Source organism: Tinamus guttatus, unplaced genomic scaffold (genome assembly GCF_059628265.1).
Source record: "Tinamus guttatus ecotype Peru unplaced genomic scaffold, ASM5962826v1 Tinamus_guttatus_pri_ptg000180l, whole genome shotgun sequence".
NCBI lineage: Eukaryota > Metazoa > Chordata > Aves > Tinamiformes > Tinamidae > Tinamus > Tinamus guttatus.
In genome coordinates, this window is record NW_028288714.1 from 881,583 (window position 1) to 904,519 (window position 22,937).

The window sequence follows — 22,937 nt, forward strand, 5'->3', positions numbered from 1 at the left end:
GCGTGTCTACTGGGTGGCATTGGAAAGTGCACAGTCAGCAGCTGAGAGGGACTGGTTTTCCCTCTGCTTGACACCCATGGAACCACATCTGGAAATTATCTCCAAACTTGGGCCTCACAGTCAGAAATACTGACAGACTGGAGAACATCCAGTGGAGGGCCACCAAGACTCCTAGGATATCCCTCTAGATATGTTGTATGAGGAGAGGCTGAGAGGATAGTTTGTTTGTCCTGGAGAAAAGGGGGAGCAGGCCAGGGTGGATTTAACTGCAGTTTGGCACTGCATAAAGGGTGTTACAAAAGTTAGACCATCCTCAGAAATGCATCATGAAAAGGCAACTGTCTCGAATTGCAACGCAGAGTATTTGAATTCAATATAAGGAAAAAAATATTCAGAATGAAGATGGTTTATGAGGAGAGACAGCTGCCCAGCAAGGTGTTGGAATCTACGTCCTTGGAGATTTTCAAATTTCAGATTTTCCACTAGCGTGAAGCTCTGAGCAATCTGATCTAACTTTGAAATTAACCTTGCCTTGAGCGGAAAGGGAGGTTGGACTAACTCCCGTTCAGAGACCTTGTCCAGCCCCAATTGCTGCATGAGGCTGTGAAGGTAGCTAGCAGCAAATTAGTAGGGGAAAAAAAAAAAAAAGAAAAAGTAGCTGAAAATACAGAGAGGTTTACTCTAACTTTCTGTACCCTGTGTAGTGAGGACATAAAATGATTTACCGCATCAAGGAAAAGAAAGTGAAGACCATAATAAAAACAATAAATTATAAGAACAAACTGGTAGGACTGGTGGGTAAGAGCTCATGGCAAATAAATCTGCATTTACTAGCACTGGCATTTTCCTCAAGAAACTATATTAAAGGGAGAAACAGAAACCACCTCAATACTAGGAAGCAGCTCCCTTAACTAATCCTGGTGTTTTTCATCAGCCCCAGGAAAAAAAAATGCACAGAAAGTGGAAAGCAGGTCAAGTTACCAAACAGGCCTTAAAAATCGCAAAAGTGTGAAAAGCTAACAAAATTGGAAAGGCCAAAACACCAAGTTAAGTGTGATGTAAAAAAAGACATAAAATGAAATTGTTGTGCATATAGAAGAAAAACCATTTTATAAATACATTAATAAAAGCAAGATCAATAAAAGTGTTGGTATGCTACCAGACAAAGAAGGAAAGAAAGATGATACTAAAACTGCAAAAATTCTTAAGCCTTTTCTAGTTTTCATTAGTAAGGCCTACTGTGATTAGTTACCACAACCGACAGGCATCAGAAAGGGCTAAGATCTCAGATGGGAATGATAAAAGAATTTCTTCCATGTGAGAGAGCATGTGGATAAATTAGATATTTTAAAATGGGCTGTTTATAATAAAGTTTATTTTACAATATTTAAATAACCAGATGAAACATTCTCACATTCTATTAGCAATTCTTTTTGTGGAGAATGCAGGAAGTTTCTGAAAATTCAGAAAGAGATGACTTTGCTTGTCTCTATGAAGGAGAAGAAGAAAAAAAACTGGGAAATTATGGACCATCAGCATAATTTCAATTTCTTAAAAAAAAAGAAAAAAGAAGTAAAAAAGAACCCCTGGAACAAATAATGAAATCAAATGAACTCTAAGCACCTGCAGAATAGGAGGGAGATGACTAATAGCCAAAATGAATTTGTCAAGGAGAAACTGTGTAATGCCAGTCTAATATCTTTTTTTGACAGGATAACAGTTCTCGAGAAGAGGGTGAACTAGGAGATGTCATGTGTCTTGACAACTTAAGCTTCTCACACTGTTTCACATGACATTCTCATAAGAACTCATGAACTAAATTAAACCACTGTTACATGAGTGTGTAATTAGTTGGGGGACTGTGGAGAGTGTATTGTTCCCTGTCAAGCTGCAATGTGTTCTGTAGGAATCTGTCCTGGATCTTGTACTATTGAACATTTTTAGTAATGACATGGCCAATGTCCAGTCTAATTAAATTTCAACCACAATGAGATCAGAGGAGAGGGAGAGCTAAATTAGCAGGCAGGATTAGAACTAAGAAATTGATGAGTGAAAAGTGATCAAAATGCAATGCTGTGATGACGAAGGCAAGTTCTTATATTTGTATACAAATATAATGAGAAACTATAATGATATTCTTCACAAGTTATAAACCCATTGGAAAGGAATCAACATGGATGCAATCAGTATAGCATTTTATATAGGTGCACTTGTTATAAATTTTATTATTTGTATTTTTATTACCATTGCCTCAGTTTTTCCATTTTTACCATGTTTTCAACATTCTTTTATGATAGCCGTCTTCACCATAGGTTAACAAAGTGCATTGCCAAAGGGTCTTTTATGTAGAAGGAAAAAAAGGAGAGTAAAAATTGCATGTTAATTTTATCTCTGCTGAAAAAGTTGCATGAAATAAAATGATGGATTTTATTGGTGCTCTTAAATGTTATTGAAGCTAAGCTTCTGGTTCTAAAATACTGGCTTTTATACTGAGAAGTCTTAAGATCTCTTCTTGTGTCAGTAACTTGTTCTGCTCCAAAACAGGAAGAAATAGATAATTTAGAAAAGAGTCATTATCTTTTGTTTATACTTTTAATCAAATAACACTGTGTTCTGTGTTCTTTAGGAGAGATAGAGAAAAGAAGACACACTCAGGTTGTAAATGCTTTATTTCAGATACAGCATTTGGATCTACATGCTCCGGATTCAAAACTGAGAGGGGAAAAAAAAAAAAAAAGCTTAATAAAGAAGTTTCATTGCCTATTTGAGAACATACGTACACTCAGATAGTCTCTAGTCTGACATTGTAAAGCTCCGAACAGGATACATAGATGGCCAGGAAGGTCAACTTCATTTAACTCAATATTTTTTTTTTCCAAATTAATGACATGCAGTTTAGACTCTGGAGGCTCCGTTTACTTCACCTAATTAATTTGGACATGTAGGTATTACACCTCATTCCAACTAGAATGGGTCATTGTCACTGGCACTTCCTTAAAGGATTGGGCTTCAGCTTTTTCATCTGGATGAGATCCAGTTCCCAAAACAGTAACTCTTCAGTCAGTGCAATTCATCTATCATGTATTGTTTGCTTTGGTTTATAGATTATTTTACTGTATCACATTGCATACAAGGTAAAATGTGTTTCAGGTCAATCTGAGATGAAGTTTCAAAGATAGAACCACAGGCAAAAACCACACACATACATATGTAATAGTAGAAGTAATGCTCGAAAATAACAGCTTAATTATTACAAATTTATTTGGAATTTGTGTTAGTAACATTAGTCATTAGATACTCATTTGGGATTGATTTGGATGAAGTGCTTAAAGGATTTTAGTGTTAATTGACCATTATTTTGAAATGGCCCTTGTGTTTGAAATTAGAGGCTTCACACGCTGAAGACACATTGCTTGTAAGGCAGATAGATAGAACTATGGAGGTGTGCCCTGTGTAAGCCTATGGAAGTGGGATTTGGGTCCCACTGCACTGGAACTGCACAGAGCATCTTTTGTGGTTTACTTTGGCACATCATTGAGGTTGCTGAATGAACCTATTTAAATTAGGAACTATTCATGCATAAAATTTAATAATCATGAATGGAACATTAGGACTATATTCCCATATCTTGGTTAGATTATCCAATATTACCTTTTGGATATTGCTTCTTTTTTAACTGTTTTGAAACTAATCTGTGTAACTTCAGCATAGCTTTGGACCATCAATCAGTTTTGGTTCAAAACCAACTTCTTTCATTTGGGGCAGCAGATTCAATGGGCAGTAGATACAAACTTCTTTCAAAGTCAAATTGAACACAGGTGGTAGTGCCTGAACCAAATTTTTATTTTGTGCAATCTTCAGTGAAATTTGAGGTCCTCCTGTATAGTGGAACCTTCAACTATTTTTAAGCTTCCTCTGTGTTTTGTAATCTTTAATGAATTGAGAAATGTACACTTTCTTTTGAATTCTGACCATTTTTTAAAAGAATGGGTAAAGGTTGGTCTATGCTGAAAAGCAGAATACGGAATAAAAATATCTGACCTGAGGCTGACTTGCATTTACCATGTGTCACCATGAACATGCATGTCACACTAACCTGAGTTCCAAAATGTCTATTGACTGCAATAGTGAAAATAGTTGCCCTTTCTGACAGAGATATTGGAAAGATACAAATTTACAAGTACTGGCATAACTGAGAAAAACAAAAAGATTCACATCTAAAATTCATGTCTGGCAAGAGATTAAAGCAATTGCTGGAGGGTGCAAGAGAGAGCAAGCAGAAGATTATATGTTATCTGTCTGCATGGTCTGAAAGGAGATCTGCAATCGTATGTGCGAGCAGGGATGTGGACAGAACGCTCTGTGTTGGGGCTGAAGGAATCTTGGCTTTTGAATCTTTTTTTTTTCTTTAAGTTCAAAGGGATAAAGCACACTAAAAGACATAATACAGTAGCATTATTTTGTTTTACAGTCTCTTAGATTTAACTGTATTCTGTGTGATTAACAACTGAGAACAAAAAAGAAAGTGAACAAAATTCAGCACTTGCAAACTTACAACTAAAAGGGAAATATGAACCTGAAGATTGTACAATTACTCAAGTTTTTCTCAGTTGTCTGCATCCATAGGCAGAGCAAACTTAGGTGGAAATGTATAGTGTGCAATCTACTAATTTAATAATATTTTGGCCTGTTAGATAAGGGATTCCATTCATGTTGTTTGGAAAAGAGTACTTAAAAGCTTAACAAAAGTTCATTCGTATGCTACAACTTTAAAATGCAATGGTCTTATCCTGTGAGACGCAAAGTAAAAGAAAGAAAGCCTTTTGTTGATTAGATTGAATCCTATAACGAACAAATTTTTATTGTTTTTATGTTGTTTGTAAAGAACGTTTTTATGGTCTAATTAATTACAGATAACCTTTGTAATGAACTAAATTTGAAAATTAAAGTAATCAAAGTGAACCAATCAAGTACATACATGAAATAAATGCTCTGATAACTTAAGGAAAAAAAATTATATTTATCTACTCAAAGCTTAAGAGAGTTGCGAGTCACATAGGCTGGGAGTCATGTTTGTCCTACCCTAAGTATTCGAGAGTTAGGCATTTGACCCTAGCTTCCTTTTTTCTTGTCAGAAAACACAAAGTATATATATATAAACGTGAAGAAATGTGTTAGACACGTGCTTTCCAGCAGATACAGTATCAAAAAAAGGAAATTATTTTCCTCCGTTGAAGTAGGAGACTTTGAGTGCTGAGCAATGCCTTGATTGTTTCACTAGAGAACGAAAATATTGTTTAGGCAAGCAGGGAGCATTATTTATTGTTTTGCAGAAACCCAACTTTATTCATTCTGCTCAACTCCTTTTCTGTTGTAAATGTTGTTGGTTGGGTTTTATGAAGAAATGAAGCGGTAAATTGCATTATGTTTTGTATTATCTCTGTCTACCACTAGGCAATGCCACATCAAATTGAGCTCATATGTACAACAGCTTTTATTTGAAAAAAAACATCAATTGTGATAAACTCATTCTGTAAATAGCAAGTCTTCTCCCTGACTTAGTATGAAGTTATAGGGACAGAGGATGAAAATTTTTGTTTCTTCAGTGTTCTTTGAGCTTGCTGTACAGCATGAAGCGTACAGGTTCGCCTGTTTTTGTGAGCTGAAAGGTGGTTTTGTCCAGTCTAGTGATCAGGGAGGTCCTGCTCCTGGAAGCAGCTTGGGAATGGGATGTTGGGGTCCAGATAAACAGGGCTGACCCATTGAGCTGTGGCACCACACAGATGTTTTGTACAGGCCCTTCTGGAGCACATCCATATTTTGGATAGCACTTGCTCTGTGCTACATAGACTGTAGCTGTGGTCTATGGCTCTAGTCCATGATCCACAGCTACAACTAAAAGAGATACCTGACTCCGAGGGTCAAAGGCTTTTTTTTTACCGATCTTTGAACAAACTGGTCTCTTCCAAAGTTAAAATGTGGTGGTCATAATGACAGCAGAAAAACTTGAAGAGTATCATTCTCAGAGCAAAAAGTAAATAAAAGTAGTAAAAATGAAATTTCTGAATGGGATATACAGTTTAATGTGCTAAGAGCTGTAAGTCAGAACTGGCCAGTGATCACAGAGTTCATTATTCCTCACTGCCACCCATTTAAACATCATTACAGTTGGAATTAGAAACACTCTGGGGATTGAGAGGGATGAGTGAAACTTAAAACCCATAGGTTTTACTTTCCCTGCCGGGAGTGTCACTTTTTAGTGCCCCCCATGCACTTTTTCTTCCATTTAACAAATCACTTCTGGAAATTTGCTACTTCTTTCACCTCTACAAATGAAGATGCAGTGCTCTGTGTCTCTCAGTCCACACGAAAGTACATTGAGAGCTTTTTGTAGACAAAATCTTCTTCAACCTGTGGGAGTAGAGGAAGAAGGTGCCTATGAGATGAAAATAAAAAGTCCGTGTCACTGGTCTTTTAAGAACTCAAAGGAAACTTCTTTTCAGCTATCTTTTTGCATTGTGCTTCATTTCCAGGACTTCTGATAAATAGTTTAGAAAATTCTGTGCTTTTACTGGACTTGGAAGGACTTAACTTACTTCCTTTATTGTTGGCAAATAGTTCAGAAATTCTGGGCAAAAAAAGCCTTTCCGAGCAAAGAGATTGGCCAGTTCTTGTACAGGTATTATCAAATACAGGAAATTGGTAATAAAAATCTTATAGTGAAATAGTGCTCAAGAATTTTCAATGAGTGGGTAAAAAAATCTTTACTAATGTAAAACAGTGTAACTATAAAACATCCTTATGCTCTGATAACAGAAGAAATTTTCATTTTAGCGTAATGGCTTAGATTGTTGAAAAATTCTGCTACAGATGATGGAAAAAAAGAGCAGTAGATGTTTTTTATTATAAAATATGATTAACTTTTCACATGATTGGGCCATATGAAAGAGATGGAAGAGGAAAGGGTAATTTAAAAAATAATTAAAATTGATATTTGCAAAAGGTTTATTACCTTGATTTTTATTAAGGCTTTCTACTAGCTGCTCTACTCCCTGCTGCTCCAGATCTTTCTTCTAAACATCAATCATAGATTTTAACAGTAACTCGCCTGTCACCAGGAATTTTAATTGTCAGTGCGATCATTTATTAAAAACCAGAGGTTGATCTGCCCTCTGCTATGAATTTCCATAGATTCAAATTAAAGCAATTGTACAAGCATGTGTTATCAGATAGAAAAACACTGTAGGAGAAAAGCTGCTGTGTATCAGCAGTTGCCTAGTGCTAATAATGCTGAGGTGCATTTACGTTTCTTACTGAGGGCTGTGATACACACTTACTTGGAGGTACTTCTTTTGTATCACTAGGGATGTTTAAAAAGTCTCTCTGATAAAGGAGTTTGGCCTTTTGCACTAAGGTAAAGGGGCTTTAAAGAGCTGCACTTCAGCATGGATCTGCTCTAGCTGGTGATGGAGCAGGAGTTTGGTGTGGAGCTTGGTGTTCTGCTCGCTTGGAGGAACAGGACACTCCGGGTTGAAAATGAAAACATGCGGTGCTGTCTTGAAGGCCCCTTGGCCAAACGCAGAACTTGGGCAATATAGAGGTCACTGGCAGATTATCTTCTGGATACAGAAAGTGACCCAAATAGCCAAAAAAGAAAACCCTGAAAGAATGGTAAATGCAGAACTCCAGAAATTGCGGCTCCTAGTCTTGTACTTTAATTACAGGAAAATACTGTTTCTTCTTTTGGTATATGCATTAATATTTTAAAATCTAGTTTTGATACTAGGTCTGCCTACAGAAGGAACTATGAGCACATAGTTGTTCACAACACAGGCCAGACACATTCTTAACTTTTCTCTAGACTTCTTTTGAGGCACTTCAGATAGATAGAAATGTAGTTGCCCTAAGATCCCTCTATCATCAGAGGACAGCCACCTGCATTGCACTTAGGAAAAGAGTGGGTGCATGTGCACATCCCTCTTCCTTGACTCTAAAGGGAACTTTAGGTCATTAAACTTCAAACTTCGGTATCTCACATTTCATAACTACATTTCTTTGGTAGAATGTGAATATTGGATGTACAATATGAAAGAACAAGGTGTCAGAAATACGTGTCCCTATAATCTAGCCCAGAATTTATTGTATACATATCTTGTAATATGTGGAAGGAAGAAATTACGGTGACAACATGTCGCTAAGGCAGAAATCTCTCTCAGTCATGTTAGAGTCCTCTAACACGGAGGGAGAGAGGAGAAGCGGCAGCCAAGTCATCAGCTGGCACAGCTGGCAGCTGAGGTGTGCTGGCAGGCTCCTCGGAAGGAGCTTGCTAAGGAACTCCTTCCAGAGGTCTGCTTTCATCAGAGATCTCCCTCCTCCAGCAGAGAGGATTATCGAGACACTGTAATTTAGCTGCTTGATGGAACAGAATAAAACTCGCTCCTACATTTACCACATCTCTGCTAGCAGGATGCTTTAACTGAGGAGCTGAAAACATCCCTCCAACAGAGATTGATGTTCGAATGGCAACCGTTGATACCCATCTAAAAAATACTACTGTGTAGCATGGTGACTGCAGTCTGCAGAATCCAGAATGACTTCAAAGAGCTGATGCTGTAATTTTCTCTTTTACTCTGCACACTAACCAGGTTTACGTTTTCTTTCCTATTGGCGAATACTCTTTTTTTCTGTTGCTCTTTTTCTCTTTTATGCCTCATTAAGGTTTTCTTGCAATATTTACTGAAGCCATGTTCCCGCAGGTCTGGATGCTTGCCCCAAGTTCAGAATTTCACTTAGCACCAAAAATTAATCTAATTCTGATCAGGGAAAATGTTTTATTGATGCAAGGGATAGTTGGGTAAATTTTAAAAGGTAGCACTTATTAAACTATTTTCAAAGGCTGTTTTTAAGTTAAAAACAATGGATTATATGTAATCTATCTTACTATTTGTATGGACCATTGCTTCAGTTAAAATTAAAAAGAAATGCTATTAAACTTAGCAGTATTCTAAGTCATTTTAATGTGACTCTCAACTCCTAATAAAAACGTAGCTATTCATGCAACTCAGTATAACACTGGATAGCCATAAAACGTCTTCCTCATTACAATCAATACCTATGAATAGCAAAGACCTGCAGCGTGCCGTGGCCTTTCTCAACAGGCAACCTCACTTGGTGGTGAGGAAAATTGCTATCGCCTTGTTTGAAACCATTTTAGCATCACCCTGAGCTTAATAGAGCAGTCTTTCATAGCCTGTTAACAAGCTGAGCTATTGCCAGAAAGTGTTTAAACTGACAAATGTTGTCAACACTTTTTCCTTGCGAGGACTTTTTTGGGTGTGTTTAGTGTGTTAACATTAGTTTTAATTATGTCAAAACATGTTGATTATTTTGTTTAAGAAACTGATCAGTCCCTTAATTCAGGATGCAGGAAAGTCTCTACATAACAACGGCTGAAGTTCAGCACACTCGAGATAACTTTTATCACGTAAATTTGCAGTTAATTTCACCATGATTTCACCATTGAACATTATTTTGTGTAGCCTATCTGTTTCTTCCATACTCATTTACTGTGCCTACATAGTATCCAAGACATTGCTGTGACAGTGACAATCCGTGTATACCAAATGTTGTGGAGTGACAGTTGTTTTATAAAGGCAAGATGCTCTGACATTCTGTGGACTTTTATAGTCATATATGTACTTATAGCTGAATATGATGTATATTGAAAATAGCATGCTTGAAATATGATAAATGAAGGAGGACAATGTTTGAAAGTTTTGTGTGAGGTGAACTTTTATGTGAAGAAATCCAAGGAAATGATGACTCCACTGGTCTGTAGTCTGCAAAGGAAAAGTTGAAATCTAAAATGTATAAACTCTCTAAATTTGCTAACAGGAGAAAAATGAAACATGAAGGCTTTTTGGGAACATATATCAAATTTATGATTTCAGCACTGTAATAAAGGGAGTGTAATAAAGATGCATTATTTGTGCTGCAGTGACTTTCACATTACACAAATGGTCAAGCTGGCTTCGACCATCTGCCCTTCCTTTTCTATAAAGCTTTCATGGGCAGTTGGAGATGGGAAGAGGAAATAGGGCATGCTGAAGGAGATAGCTGGTGTACGCTGCTGTAGACAGGTTCCTTCCTGCTTTATATTATTGCAATGCCAACATTTCCATAGTTTGCAAGAGTTACATAACTTGAAAGGTCTCCCTGCTTCATCCCTAATGGCACAAAGCTGAAGTGTAGAGTCCTACTCAGCCAGTTGCCCACTTTGTTGAGTGCACTTCAAGCATATCTGATGGGTGATGAGTCTTACTTTTTGAGTGTCAGAGGACTACTGGCGGTTTTGCCTATAAGTCTTATTGGTAGCATTTTACTTTGCAGTAAGCCTGATAAAGAGATGTCAGGGTTTTTACTTTATGTAGGAATTGTACTCATTTTATTCTCTTCTCCTTCCCCGTTGGCCTGTAGCCTCACCAGATTTCCTAGATTAATTATAACTGGAATGGATGTGACAAGGGGAAGGAAGGCAGAATTGTTAGTCTGAACCCTCTAATTTCTTCGAGTTTTCAGGAAGCAATTGTCAAATTCATTCTTCACTGACTTGAGCGGGAATGAGCAATGATTAGGCTCATTAGATAAAATCTGTTTTCATGTAGCAGGGAAGTGTCCAAAAAAAAAAAAAAAGATATAAATTATGGCTTTTTCACTGAGAAATACTTTCCAATTCCCATTTCTAATGTAAGCTAAGTTATAGACTTTCTGAGACATGTGGTTAATGTGTGAGAAAGAGTAATTTTTTAATGATAATTGTTTTTTTTATGCTCACAGGAATGGCTGCAGTGATTAAAAAAAAGAGGAAAAAGAACTAGTTAAACAGAATTCTTACTCCAGCTGTGTGTTCAAATCCATATTTCTTACTGCTCTTCTCAAGATACGCAGACTTAGAGAGAAGACTTTAGAGGAAGAAAAAGAAAAAAAAAAAAGCTAAAACATAAAGAGATATAGAATCTCACAGAGAGGGGAATTGTCTCCCATTTGTACTTGAAAAATCACCCGGAGTCCAAAGGAGGACAGAGCGCTGCTATCCAGTGCCCTGGGAAACAGTTCTCCTCTATATCCCAGGGAAGGAAGACCGTGCATGGAAATCAGGCTGACGCCGCAGTAAGCCTCAATGCGAGCACTGTATTAGTTGAGACAAGGGGAAAAGGAAAGGAGGGAGCAATCAGAAAGAAAAGATAGAGGAAACTCCCACTTCATTTAAAAACACTTGCAGTTTGATAAGTTCCTGAAATGATGTTTAGAGACAACTCAGAAAATTCATTCACTGTAAGTACAGATAGCCCTGCAAGATGCAGGTTTTTTTCAGGAATCTAATCTCCACTTTGCCCTTTGCGCGTGTATGAAATGCCAGTGAAGTACGGTGGTGGTGAAAGCAGCAGTGAAAACAGCATCCTCCCAAAGAGAAGGCATGCAGCCGGTGGTATAGGAACAAGTGGCTGCAGTGCAGATCAGTTGCTAAAGACCACATGCATCTAGAATGAGTAAATGCCTGAACAGATTTTAATTTTTGCATAATATTTTAAGTGCTAGTCAGAAACATTTTCACAGAAGATTACATTTGTTGTTGCAAAGATGAGGAACATGAAGGTTAGTGAAGATGCTTGCACATTGGCAGTTTGTTTTCTCCAGGTTTGTGAGGTTCGCACTAAGTCTCTGAAACTTGCCCACCTTCTCTTACAGCTACAGTGCATTAAAGCCTTTCCAGAACAGCAGGTGTGCTTTTTAGCAGTTGTACTGTGCTCATAAAATTATCATCACATTTCATGTGTTCAAGTGGATTTCACATGAACTTTCTGAGATGTTGTCTATAAATGGAAAGTAATTGCTGGAAATCTGAGGATGTCCTTAGCAGAAGAATAATGGTAAGAACTGGAATCCAGATAAAATACTGATATCCAAAGCAGGAGGGAGGGGGGAAAACATAGTAGTTCTGCTACTTATTACAGACCGGTGGGCTAATTCTTTAGGAAATCCTTGTTAAACAGCTTTTGGTTGCAAGCAGGTGAAATTTCATCATTCAAAAAACAAACAAAAAGCCTGTTGCAATTTAAAGTACTTTGTGGTCAGTCTGTGGTTTATGCTGTTTTATGCATTAAGCTATAAGCTGGGTGGCTGGCTGAAGAAAGGGCTAGGCAAACTGTGCTATGGTTTGGAAGCAGATAACTGAAAATTACAATATACATTTATTACCCTGCTTCAGTCATTGAATCCGCTTGGAGAAATAATTTAGCAGTGCAATTACAAGAAAATGTATGCACAACTTACTGTTAACCAAGGTAATGCTGAGGGCTGTTGGGAAGGAAGAAGATTTATTTTGGAATGTGCTTGTGAAAATGTGACGTAATTAATATCTCCGCACTGTGTTTGAAATTTGGTTTCCTATTCTAACTCTCAGTTTCGCAGAGGCTGTGCTAGCTAAGAGTATCTCAGAAATGCTGATGGTAGGTTTTAGGATCTAAATCCAATTTTGAGAGAAGTTTTTACTGTGGGGAGTTGAATTAGGGCCTATAAAGTATATGATGACACACCAAAAAGATGCAATAGCACACAGCATGAAGAAGCAGTACCTTTTTTGAAATGAGTTTCTACATTTTCAAATACTTGAGATTTTTTGAACCTTTGTAAATGCAGTCTCTTTTTTAATTGCACTGTGAATCCTTGCTGCTTAATGCAAATCTTGCATGTTTCTTTCCACCTGGAAATATTCAATGGAAACAAAAGTATAATTCACGTAACTCACAGATAAATGTCCAGGCTTTGGAAAATGTTAGGAGAGAAGTTTGAGGGCCAGCCTTGCACTGACATTTTGAATTTACTGCTGATATGAAGTATATGGTCTTCTTTTTACAGTATTTCTAGAACCGGAGTTGCCCTAATAAGCAACAAGAAAACCTCTACTCCTTTCCTATTTATTTTTATGTAAGGATTGTGTTTCAGTGTTGTCTCAAAAACAGTAGTTTTTTGTTCATAAGCAAATTTTTGAGGTCCATGTACACTGCAGTTCAGCCATAATAGCAGAAATATAAGATATTAATATGAACATGATTCGGAGCAGTACATGAAGTCCTCAGTGGAACTATGTGACCATTGGGAATGTGCTCCTGAATTTGTTGCCTAAAAGCACTGTCAGAAATTCACATCTAATATCTGAAGCATTTATAGTGTTGTGTGTTTGATGAGATATTGCAGTAGTAGTCTATAAGTGATCATTATTTCAGCAATATTGACAGTCACTGGTGAGTTATAGGTTTATTTTTGCTGTTTCTGCTATAAAACTTTGGTTTCTGCAGACTTCTTAACACTAAGGTAAGAAATTCTACATAAAAATCCAGCTATCGTCTAAGGAGCTGCTTGTAAAGATATTAAGTGAGGATTAAATTGTGTTTCATAAAATATGAAAAGGCAGCTTCTCTGTGTTGCAAGATTCATCTATTTTTCTAGACATTTCCAGAAATGAATTCATAATAATATCAAGGAGTTTGCTAAACATATCAGCAAATATATAATCTTATTTCAAACACAGAACTATAGAAAGTTCTTTATCTTGGGAAACTGCTCAGTCCAAAACTTGTTAAATCCAAAAGGAGTCATTTTACTGTCTCTTAACAAAAATGGACTTGGTCTTCAAACCTTTTCTGCTTTCCTCTCCAAGTGTTCGGCTTTCCAGGCACAGATTGCCCAATAACTACACACTGCATTTGTCTATGTACTTGCCTTACATGTTTATGAAGAGATGAACATACTACAAAGCAAAATATTCTGCATGTCTTTTCTCATGCATTCCTTCACCCAACTCTTCTTTCACTCACACTATCTTCCCAAATTGCCTATTTTCTGGCATTTTCCAGGCAGATCACATTTGTTCTGACAGATGTGTTGCACCTCCGCTAGAGGTTGGTGTGTTGAATCCTTACAGGTCACCATATTTCATGAACGTAGGTGATGTTAGAAGAATAAACCAGTCAGAACCAAAGCAGATATAAAACAAACTCCCTAGGAATGCTTTGAATTCTCCAGTACAAAGGTGAGTTTTATGGTCACTGAGACACACGTCTTCATCTCTTGATCCTGTCACTACTAGCTCCAACCTTTATGCAGGTATTTTTGAAGAAGAGACAAGTAAGTTCACTTTTCATATTCTCAAAACCATGCTGTGAAGATAGAGGGCTTGTTGGCATTTTGCACTACCCTCTTAGAAATCTGGCAGACTGTGCTGGCCGAAAAATCTTGGCAATTGTTCCTAACTCAAATATTTGCTGAACTGAAAATGCAGGTAATACTTGCTACTATGCTGCCTATATTGCATTTTTCAAGTGTTTATTAAAGACGATTGATAAGTGAAAGAAAAAAATGCTTTATTTTCTTACGTCAAGACTAGAACTGTAAGGTTTCTCTTAAGACCATATTCCTTGCTTAGAAGGTTATATTGTCTACATGCTATTTGCTTCAGGTTTCCTTTAGGAAGAATTGCTTCTTGGCAGAATTCTAAGTGTTTTAACTTATTTCAGTGTGTAAATATAAGTAGGGCTTTGGATAAACCTGCTTGTACTTCTTCAGTTCTTTTTGTTGTACTGACTTCTGCCTTATTTAGGACTTTTAGTTGTACAGTTCCTCCAACTAAAAGGAATATTCTATTAGGGAAACAGATGTAACTTGGATGGGTCAGGTTCAATCTCCTGGATTTGACAGTCAGGCTCCTTGAGTGAATGTCCCCTGCTATCTGGTGGCTCAGTCTCTAGCTAGCAAACACCAACTTCTATTTTGTACCAGTCTATGTATTAGGAATACACTTGACAACCATAAACAAGGAGCAATGCGTATCTTGACTGTTACTAGGCATGGCAGTAGACAATCACTTTGAGGCAGTGGGTTTATAGTGATCAATCTCCACCATGCTTTTTCTAAATATACCACTTATGCCACTAATGGGTCTAAAAGCTATGGGATTCGTAAGACTGAGATGTACTAAGTCAGCACAACGTACTGAGCTCTCTATACTGCTTATGTGAATAACCATAATTCACTTTAAAGGTGCCACAGTTGTTTAGACATGAAACACAGCTATGGTTTAATTTAAGCAATATATGAAAAATTGTCTGTGAGAAGATGGATAAGGTAGAATAATGTTAAATGACATCACCAAATACAGAGATTCACTTTAAAGATTCACTTTAAAAGGTGGAACAGATTATAACATCTTTCATTTCTGCTGGCCCTTCTTTATCTTTGCCCTCTTCTAGTGAAGTAAAATGAGTATGTCATCGGGCAGGCATGTACCTCCCACCCAGTGGCCCATAACCAGTACTGTAGCCAAGTTATGCAATATGCTGTTGTTTTTCCATGCTTTAATATATGGGAAATACTGAATTCTAGCCATAAATTCATAACTTTCTAATTATTAATTATTGAATTTACTCTTTGTATTAATGGAATGGCTCTCAGATTAATATTATTTTCAGTAGGGTGAAAGTTTTACCAGAATAGAGTGAGATATTTTTACACCCTCGGATTCTGAAAGTGAAAAATACTTTTAAATAAAGTTTTTGAGAAGATGACCCTTACATTTTTTTAGGATTATTTTTTAATTTTCCATCTGCTTCCTATCTTTTAAGAAAATTTTGATGGTTCACAGCCTATAATTAATGTTAAATGACTTATATATACGATTTTGAATATTTTAAACCAGCATTTGTTAGCTGATACTTATATCTGATAGTAAGTCAAGAAGATTACAGTACACTTTTTAAGTGTGTCAGAGAGAAAGATTTTGGAACAAAAGTCTACTTTAAACTGATAGGTATGTGATAGATTTATACCTTAGAATTACATTGTATTCATGTCCAAGATTCATAATTTTTCTATAAAAATATTTTTCTATATATGAGTGTTAGACTCAGCATTATTTCTTCAACTTTTTTTCTGACTTTGGGATATTTTTTCATACAAAGAGGTCTTTATTCTGTTGTGCGCTTTGTATATGGCAGTTACCATCTCCTTCCCTGTGTTCTGACCTTTCCATGAGCAATGCTACCTCTAACTTAATTAAAACATTTTCTGAAAACAAAAATCTGCATTGTATGTTTCCAGACTTTTCCTCTCAAAAATTTTCCTATTAAAGGTTGAGTTAACTTGGAAGTGCTATGAAGTAAAATTGAAAGCACCCACAAGATTAATGTCCTATCTGTCTGAAGGTAATATAGTAATGTGTGCATGATCCAGAAGATTACCTTGGTTCTTTCTTCATTATTCAGTAATGATAGCTGTAACTTTTTTGACTGCAAACAGATTTTCAAAATGCAGGTATTTTACCTTCTGTTTTGGGGAAAAAAATCTGTGTTTTTTGTTTGTTTGTTTGTTTCACTTTCTCAATCTCTTTCTGTCTTTTTTTATTCATACCTAGCATTTTAGCAACCATGATGAGGCAGATATTACTTTCTTTTGTTGAGGTTCCATTTAGAAGAGGTTGAATTTCTCAGGCACATTCTGACATAGCACAGGAATCTCAATGGATGTAAAGAAAGCAGATTGTTTCAGAGATGTTGAATAGCAGAAATAGAAATGTTAAGTCATGAGAAATACAAAAAAGTAATAATCATTGTAAGGATTAAGAGTAGAGCAAAGATAACTAGTTCGACTGAGTTTTTAGGTGAAATGTGACACTCTAATGTAACAGGATTACTGATAAAATTGGTGTTAAAGTGCCGTACGGTAAAAATATGCTTCCAACAAACTATGCAGCATCATTTTTTAGATGCCACAGTGAAATAACTGCATTGCTAAAGAGTTAAGAGATCAAACAGTGTCTAAGAAATATGTTCCAGTGACATTGAAAAAGGGATGGATCACCAGCAAAGTGAGTCAAAAAATATGAGGTTTATCCAGCCATCTGGAGAATACAAAAATCTCACAAGATCCTATAGAAGCACAGAATATATGTATAGTTATATGTATAGGTTTTTTGGAAGAATATCTGTTCTGATGGAAAAGTTCAATTATAAATGAAACTACAGTTTACTCACTCTAGGAATGCTATCATGTCCCTTGTCCTGTGTAGCAGGTGTGATTTTAATTTGGGCTTGCTGAGGACACTGTTGTTAGTATCTGTTGGGACTGCAGTCGAAGATCATGTCTGATTACAAATTTCAGAAGATACCTCTTGCCCTTTGCTATGCTCTTACAACCTAGGAAGCTGGAAAATGATTGAGCTACCTCAGAGCTGCTTGGGTACATGATTGCTTCAAATTTATGCCTGAAAGGAGCAAGGAGAGAATAACATTTCTGGTGAGCTGAAGGGGAAAAGTTCACAAAATTCTTATATTAGTTTGAATACTCATGAATGTCATCAGCTGCCTAAGTTCTTAAATTGCATATTTTAGTAAGCCAGTCAATCACATTACAGTGGTGCTTTCAATCTGTACTTTTCACTTTATGCTCTAAGAAGTAACTGGGGGAATGAGGTTGTACTTAAAGGAACACTATAAACACCTGTGCCAGGAGTGAAAGAATTTATGTTGTATGCCTTTTCAGAGCGTCTGGGATCTGGTCTCTCTCCAGTATTTGAGTTTTATATGGATTGGATACTAAAACTAAAACTAAAAAAAAAAAAAAAAAAAATCTGTTTCAGGACCACTTTGCCCTTTCTTCCCCTCCTGTCACATTGAAATATGCAGTAAAAGGAACTTCTGATGTATGTGAGAAAGGACTGTAAGTTATGTTCAGTATTTAGATTCCATCCATCTCCACTGTAAAGTGCATATAATTATTTTAATATCTTTGTTTATTAGAGAGAAGAGGGTTGAGTGAAACTGTCACAAGTCATGCTGCTTAATTACCAGGGAGCTGTAAATGGACTGCCTGTATATGGTTTTCAGACATTTTAAAGGGAAATCAGAAAAGCAGATCTGTGAGCAGGAACATTTCCCAAGAATCTCAAATCTTATATAATCTAATGAATCAACAACTCGCTTGCTTCCTTACTGGAAACTATTACAGGTTTCATATCTTGGCTTCCATAATATTTATATTCCAAATTATGGAATAATAAACCCCAAGTAAAAAAATAATGGATGTCCTGACTTCTCCAAATTACAACTAAGTACTCGATAAGAAATAACAGATAGATATAAATGAAGTAGAAGTATAAAAGAAGCAGGATAGCTTTTCAGCATGAAAGACAGTCGTATTTAATCTTTCTCATGATTTAAAGTCATCAGAGCAAAGGAGAGTTTGAAGGTTTTGAAGGAGGGAGAATACATCTGGCTGTTTATGTGGAGCTTCCCACAAATGTATGGAACCACCAAAAAAAAGTAAAAAGGTGGAATATTTTGATATGAGGACAGTAAAACTTAGGATCATAACGTTAATGGATGGAAGATCATGGGCACAGTGAGAATATTACATGCAGGGCATGGGAATGAAGACAAATGGCTTACATTGGCTGTGACAGCGGTGATAAAGACAAAGAGTGACATGGTCAATCAAATAGGATGGAAACATTTCAACTGTAGAATTATTCTAAGTGAATGAACAAGTGAAACTGCATTAATAAAGCACAGAGCAAAAGATGCTGTGGTGATGAAGACACACATTTGGAGTGTGATGAGTATAGGCTGAATACTTGAGTATGAAAGGCTGTGTCTATAACAAGTTGCCCTGAAAGTGTATGTATGTAAGTTAGAAAAGTACCTTGAATATAAGGAATGGGAAGTTATCACTTCCAAAGGTTGAAAGATGAGTATAATTCAGTGAAAAATTCATGTCAGGTGTATCTAGGAGGGTGAAGATAAAGTGTTCGTTCTGCTTTTGCCCAGAAAAAAAACATAGCAAACCCTTTGGGAATACTGTGTCCATGGGATGCAAAAGACAAGTGTCAAGCTGAAACAGAGGAATTCCAGATAGAAAGTATAATTAGGAAACCAGAAATTGTTGTGAGGGTATATGTAACATAGTAGGGGTCATGGAATTTAGATGGTTGTGTATATATAAATTTCATTTCACTTATGGATTTCGTATGATTGGTTCCATCATATTTTGATAAAATGGAAGTGAGGGAGTGTGTGGACAGATACGCTCTACTTAAAGAAATTACCATATCCATCTTTTGTTCTACTTCCATTTTAACTTCATAAGGAGAGCTGGAAAATAGCTCATGCAAGTCTTAGCCTTCATTATACTAATCACATAGCTCCAGGGTCTAGAATGCTATTAAAAACACTAAGATTAAAAAAAAAATTGATGCACAATAAGAATATGAGAATATGAGAGTGATTGTGCTAGCTCAGCCCTTTGGCTGATCTTGTAGCCCTGTATCTCAGCATCACCTCTGTCAAATGCTGGAGCATGTAAGGTCAAGGAAAACATATAATGATATCCCAGAATATTATGTCCTGATTCAATTCAATTTAAAGCGCTTGCGTCTTTTTATTTAATAGTTTTTAGTTTAATTTTCTTGCATGATTTAGGCAACATTGCATTTGACATTACAATAAAATTGATGGTGGAATAACCTAACATAATGCCTGGAGTCACTTAAAGATACCTAAAGGTAGAAGCTAAGAGTGAAAAGATGAAAATTTTGTTATATCTTTGTTTTGTGAGAGGTGAGAACATAAGGGATGTTTCTTTTTGGAAAAGATTCATCACAGGTTCTACTTTTTGTATCTTTATAGCTTTGAACTTTAAAAACTGTGTGGTTTTATAGCTGAATACCTCATAGATTTCAAGGATTTGGTTTGAGAATCGATGTGTTGGCAGGTCAGACTTTTATACCTATTTCACAAATCTCAGTTCTAGAATATTTTGTGAAGGAGACTATTTACCTGTTGCATGACATTTTTGAAGAAAGCTATATTGCTCCAGTCTTGATATTTTATTTTATTTTATTTTATTTTATTTTATTTTATTTTATTTTATTTTATTTTATTTTTAATTTATAGTATTTTGAATTTTCCATTATAGATTTGTTTTAGCGAGTGGTATTATTTTTGAACAATATGTTAAAACTTAAGCCATAGCATTTACCAGTACTGTATTTCCAGGTGTTCTTTTTCATTTTATTTACAGCAAAGCCATTTTGCCATTTTTTTTCTTTAACCAAGTGACTTTCCAAGATTTGTTTTTCTACTATATTATGTGGTCAATGTACCTTTTAGTCACGTGTCTCTTGAGTATCATGCAACAGCAAACTGTGACAGCAAAATTCAATGATGTAGCTCATTGAAAGTATTGTAGGGGTGAAGGAGTGATCTCTGGAGGGGTGAAGAGTGATCTCTGCCTTTGGAAGTCACCTTTGCTTCTCAGTACCCTAAACCCAGGATTTGGTGACAGTCAGACTTAGCATCTTAGCATTGCTTAGTATCTTCAACACTTTACCAGTGAAAGTCGCAGTGGACTGAACTAAAAAGAAGTAACTCCATAAAATACCTAATCCCTTTTGAGAAAAAAGTGACATAGAAAAGGCATTAATTTATGTCACCGGCAGCAGATATGTCTGTATTTGGGTGAAGAATTTTGATATTGATACAGTATCAATATCAGAACCAACTGGAGTTCTGCCCCAGAGTCTGTGGCTCAACAGAGTTTTAGATGTGCATTTTATTTGTTTCATTTGCTGAGGACTGTCTTTGAGCTGCTCAGAGTGGGTGCTGCAGGGACTAGGTCCATCTCTAGTCCCAAGTAGGAGTGTTTCCTCCTTTGTCCCTTCATTTCCTATGAAGGGCAAGGGGCACTGTTGGTGAATGTCGTTTTATTTTCCTTTACTTTGTTAATGTTTCTTGTGAAACACTTTAATACATCCATATATCTGTATATATGTAAATTTCATACAGACATAAATACAAACATGACCCTTGACATATTCATATAAATAAATATAAGCATAAAATACCACACATATATATTTAAATGCATATATGGGGGATATTCATTTATATACATAAATATAAAAAGATATCCTGACTTCAGGCTCCTTTCTCCTGCAGTGAATATCTAAAGGTAAAATAGATAAAATTTGGTATGCTATATCATGACAAACATTTAGCATTCTGCCTTGCTGTGTTGTGTTTACTCTATACACAGCAGTCTGGGCACAGGAAAGGAAACAGAGAGGCATCTAGTAAAAAGACACCCGATCCACACATATTTACTGTTAGCTTAATTCTTTCAAAGGCCCCTTAAGGATGAGAATAATCAGCGAGACTGAGTGAAGATTGCTAATTAAAAGCTGAAGGATAAGAGCTGTGATTAGATGGAGTCTCCTTTAGTACCTTATGTTCAGAATACTATAATGAGAAGTTACAGGACTTGAAGAGCTATTCTTTTTCTTGAATTCTTGGAAATCACCACACATTCTTGTTCTTAAGTATTTAGTATAAATCTTTTGGAATTCCTCTCACCATAACCCTGGATATCACAAGTGGTGTTCTTCTTCTTTCAATTAATTAATTAATATCAGCTTCTGAAGTACAAAAATATCTTCTAAGTGGTGACTTTAGTTACTTCTGTACATTTACGGGAAAGTGTAAAGACAGACTACTAAAGAATCACAGAAGTCTTGGAAATTACTTATATTTCTGTCTGCATTATAAAATGGAAAACTTGCTGGAAGAAGATTGTGTTCTTATTGTTTCTGCTTGAAATTATAAGGTGTAGTTTAAGTACATAGCACTTTCTAGCGCTTAGAAACTTTAAGCAGGGATCAACATGAAGCCAGAATCTCATTATGGTTGCATTTGTAAAATCCATCAAGTACTAATAGGAAACTAATCTGAAAAAATGGAGAAATATAGGTATAGGGCAGGAGATGAAGATTTGAAATTTTCATGTGATGTAACTTGGTTGAGTTCTAACTGCCATTAATAAAACTGGGCAGTTATTCCATTTCTACATATTCATGAGTCGGTAAATGTGTTAGCATTTTTTCCCAGGGCCATGGAAGAATAGTCATAATTTGAAAAGCATTTTCTGCATATACTCTTACATGATTGTTAGATTTTTTTCTGGACCAGTATCTTTAATAAATCAGAAGTCACATTGAAAAGGAAAATAATTCTGCATTGAAAAGTCTTGGGGTTTATATGGTCTAATAAAAAGAATAGAAGGAAGAACTTATTTTATTGTACTCTGGCTGTGCTAAAATAAATACCTGCTGTAACTTTGCCTGTATATATTCAGGTTTTCTGAATGTTAAAAGAAATATGATTTTCCTTGGCAGTGCGATAAAGTTTAGTTCAGTTATGTGAGGTGCCATTTAGAAATGGAAAATATTGGTGTGAAAGCATGACAGCAGAATCGAGGGCAATCAGATTTCTAACATGGCTTTGAAACATTACAGTACCCATAGTTTATTTTCTTGTTTGTGGTGCTGTTGAGATTACTTTAGGAACATTGCTAGACACGTGCTTACATTTTATTTCTAGTCTAGCTGTTTTCTTTGCTGAGATGTTCAACACAATCTTAAAAACACTATGAAGATACAAATGTGGTTATAATACCTTTATTACTGTTGTTATGCACACATTGTGAAGCAGATGGTATTTTCAGTAAGTTACTCATGAAAGATATTCTTTCCATCACCACTTGAAAGAATTAAGTATTTTGTTTGCTAGTCAGATCCCATTAAAATCCTTTTTCACCCTTTTGTTATTGGTATAAGTGTCCAGTGGGATAAATTGAATCTCCTCAACCATATGTGTTATACAGCATAGATATCATAATATGATTTTTATCTCATTCAAAGTAACTTTAATGAACTGATTTATTCTTTATATAATTCATGATTTTGCAAGCATATGGTAGTTTAAGTCCTACCAATTTCTAGTTTGCTTAGTTTTAAAATTAATGTCATCCTTTTGATCTTCAGAAATCTGATT

At 36.0% G+C, this 22,937-nt stretch overlaps 1 protein-coding gene across 2 annotated transcripts in view; it reads left to right on the forward strand.

Moving 5' to 3' along the window:
* The window catches only part of GPC6 (glypican 6), a 686,072-nt gene that overhangs the window by 66,978 nt on the left and 596,157 nt on the right, over window positions 1–22,937 (forward strand). The window lies entirely within an intron of this gene.